Below are 4213 nucleotides of genomic sequence, written 5' to 3' on the forward strand. Positions count from 1 at the left end.
TGCATCATCAGAGGAGGCACCTAAAGTGCTACTAGATGCCTGTGAAGATGGTAGACCAAGTGGATGAGGACGTTGACTATGAAGATAATGACCAATAGAATCTGATGTGATACTAGCGGCTGTAAATGCAATGTGCCCAATAGTGTCAATTGCTTCCCTCTGGGAAGCAAAGATGACTCTATCTGCAATAGGCACATGTGCAGGAGTCACATGAGGCATCCTCAGTCCAACAAATTGTCTAAGATCTGCAGGTGGAAAATGATCTACACTGCGATACTGGTCACAATCTGCGATCCGACCACACCCCTATCTGCAATAATCAAGAATATCCAAGTAGTTGACATTGAGCCCTATACAGAACTCAACGTACAACTGCTATGCAAAATAAAAGGGTATCTGGTCATTATTAGGATAATGACCATATGTAGCTAAAAATCATGGATAGATCATGCTAGCAATAATAGGGTCTCTGCATCGTGTGACTCTGTAGCCTCTCACCCTACCCTGTGTTCCCTCATAAGCTGGAAAGAGCTCTCTCTGGATGATGTCTTTGGGGGCTACCCTCTTGACATCATTGAATGATGCATTTCTTGAAACCTTAGCCCTAAGCTCCCTAGATATGGAAGCTAATATGGCAGGAGTAAATAAATGGTGAGCTCTAAACCTAGCTGTCAAATCATGTAAACTCCTACATATCATAGTACATATGTCTCTATAAAGACCATCATCAGAGGTCAATATATAGTGTTGCAGTCTAGCAACCTCCTAGTCTAAAAATGAAAATAAAGCATCAATATCAATGCATGGAGGTGGTGCAGCAGGACCTCCAACAGGAGCTGCAGGTGCAGCTTGACCTGGAACAAGAGCCGCACCAGGAGCCATGGCAAGACCTACACCACCAGGAGCTGAAACATGAGCTGCACAACGAGCCCTACGTCAAGGTACACGACGAGCCCCACCAAAACCTGTAGCACGAGCCCCACCATGAGTTGCACGTGGAGCCAGATTAGGAACTGCATCAGGCACTGCAATAGGAACTGCATCAACCTATGCCATAGTAGGAGCCGCAGTAGGAACTACATCAGGTGCTGCACTAGGAGCCGCATAAAGCTGATCGTGTGAAGCCATATCTATAGAAATGTATGAAGAGCTAAATTGCCTGTTGTAGACAATTTTTTATTTTTAACATTAAAAATCATACACATGTAATTGAACATACATCACACATCATGGACCTAGATAATTTGTAACACATCCAGACCTAGATTAATTTGCATATAAGTATAAGATAACTTTAAAATTGAGATTTTGGTTATGGTTAGAGTTAATTTATTGTTCTAGGATTTTATTATACTTTGGGGGGTATTATTAGAGAATTCAATTAAAGGGTAATAAATTATTTATATTACTCTTAAATGATAATGTTTTGAGGTTTAGGTTTCAAGTTGGGTTACACATATATAATTTAAAACAAGGATGAATACTTTGTGTATGTACATGTGTTTGAATGTATGTGCATGTATCTCAGATGTAATTTTTAACAATTTAGGATTAGGGTCAACTTGTTTCTATTTTATGTAAGTTAGGCCTCAATTAGGTTTTGAAATAGGGTTTTAGTGTAATTAGGCTCAATTTTAGGGTAAGATTTAAGACCTTATGACATTGTTAGGGTTTACACAAACTTACATAATTTCTAGCATTAAATTTAGGGGTTAATATTAAGGTCCATGGTTAAGAATTTAGGATAAGGGAACTTAGCATATGAAGTTTACGATTTGGTTCAAGATTATGATTTAGGGTATTTATTATCATTTATAATCTTGGGTTTAGAAATTAAATTTTAAGATCAAGGTTAGGGTTAGGGTTTGCATGTACACGTATGTTATATTCATACCTAGATATGCAAATTAATCTACATTCTTATAGATGTATAATTTGGGATCTCCCCTTAAGACATGTCATTGAATTATATAGTTAATTATATACTTCTAATTATCAAGACATTAAAAAGAATAACATATGTACATTTAAACATGAATATTGAAAACATATGTATGCACGTCTATATCTAACACATGAACATATTGACATGTACATTTATGAAATAAAATATACATTTTAATCTACATTCTTATGTATAATTTAGGATCTCCCCTTAAGACATGTGTTATTAAATATAGTTAATTACACTTAGTTATAAGATAAATTAAGATCAATAGTTAACATATACACAAATTATACATATAAAAATATGAATTTATTAAAAATATGTACATACGTCTACTTTTAACTATGAACAAATATACATGTGCATCTATGTTCAAAATAAACAATTATACATTCTAATCTATATTTTTACATGTACAATCTAGGATCTAGACCCTTGAGATATGTCATTTAATTAAACTTCTAAGATTAAGACATTAAAGTGAATTTTGACATATATATATATATATATATATATATATACATTAATATCGAAAACATACATGTCTACATTTAACATTAACATATATTTATTTATTTATTTTTATTTTTTAAAATTTTTTTCTAAAATTTATATTATTATAAATTTTGTAATGTTTTTCTAATTTTTTTAAAATATGTTTTCTAATGTTTTTCTAAATTTGTTTTCTAAATTTTATATTATTATAAATTTTCTAATATTTTTCTAATTTTTTTAAAATTTATTTTCCAACATTTTCCTAATGTTTTTTCTAAATTTGTTTTCTAAAATTTATATTAAATTATAAATTTTCTAATGTTTTTGTAATGTTTTTTCTAAATTTGTTTTCTAAATTTTATATTAAATTCTAAATTTTCTAATTTTTTTGCAAAAAAAAAAAATTAAATTGGTTTCTAAATTTTATATTAAATTATAAATTTTCTAATATTTTTTCTAATGTTTTTCTAAATTTATTTTTTAATGTTTTTTAAATATTTTTTCTAAATTTTATAATATTTTTGCTATGTTTTTTTTCTAAATTTTCTAATATTTATTTAATATTTTTTTATTTTATTTTCTAAATTTGTTTTCTAAATTTTATATTAAATTATAAATTGTCTAATGTTTTCGTAATGTTTTTTCTAAATTTGTTTTCTAATGTTTTTCCTAAATTTTATATTATAATTTTTTTACTATTTTTCCTAATGTTTTCTAATGTTTTCTATATAATATTTTTCTATTTTCTAAACTAATATAAATAAACAATAAAAATATTAAATTAACATTTAGATATGTTTTCAAAACCATTAAAAACGTAAATAACAATCAAATATGTTTTTAAAACATTAAAAAAATGCATTGAAAACATTAAAATCTACTTTGATAACATAAAAAAAAAAAACTTTAAAAATGTTGAAAACATTAAATTAATAATATTTTGACATACTTGATGACGAGAATCGGAATGAAAGCGACAGGATGACGCTGACGGAGGTAGTACAAATCACATGTTCGCCCAAACGCTCAAAATGAATAGTACTCGCCGTGAAAATGAATTGAGAAAAGTTGGAAAAGCATTTTTAACTACCAAAAATCCATGCGCTATATGTTTGCGCGAACATATGTTCACGCCGTAATATGTTCACGCAAACATATGTCTGTTATATGTTCGCGTGAACATATCATTGGGGTTCACGCGAACGTTCGATGGTTTGAATTTCAAAAATTTTGCAACTTTTCTAAGTTTGTCCGTCCCACTAAAGTGGAACCCATTATTGTGGGTTCACCCAATTTTTTAGTTTTTCTTTTTTTAATTACATTTAATGTTCAATAATTTAAATAATCTATTTTCATTTCATTTCGTCTTAGTTATTGTTTATATGCTTTACTAATAATTATGATTGGTTATAAGGGAATTGAAAAAGTATAGACACACTAACTCTTAACTCTTACTTTAACCTAGAAAGCCAATGTCAATTTTATAATTAAAAAGGAAGAAACCATAGGCTACAAATGTATATAATAATAATTCACCAAACTTAATTCTTTTTTCAAATTCATCTATATTTTGGTCATCAGAATAAATACCAATATTCAATATAAAAAATAATTTAAAAAATAATGATTTAATTTATTGTCATTCTAAATTTTCATATAAAAACTCTCTCCCTCCCCCTCTATCTCAATAAAAGAATCCATTATAAATATTTTCATATTACTATTCTCACCATTTTTATATCTTTTACCCATATAAGATTATTAAAGTGT

Source organism: Cupressus sempervirens, chromosome 11, assembly GCF_028749045.1.
Source record: "Cupressus sempervirens isolate cs-2001-9-10 chromosome 11, ASM2874904v1, whole genome shotgun sequence".
Lineage (NCBI taxonomy): Eukaryota > Viridiplantae > Streptophyta > Pinopsida > Cupressales > Cupressaceae > Cupressus > Cupressus sempervirens.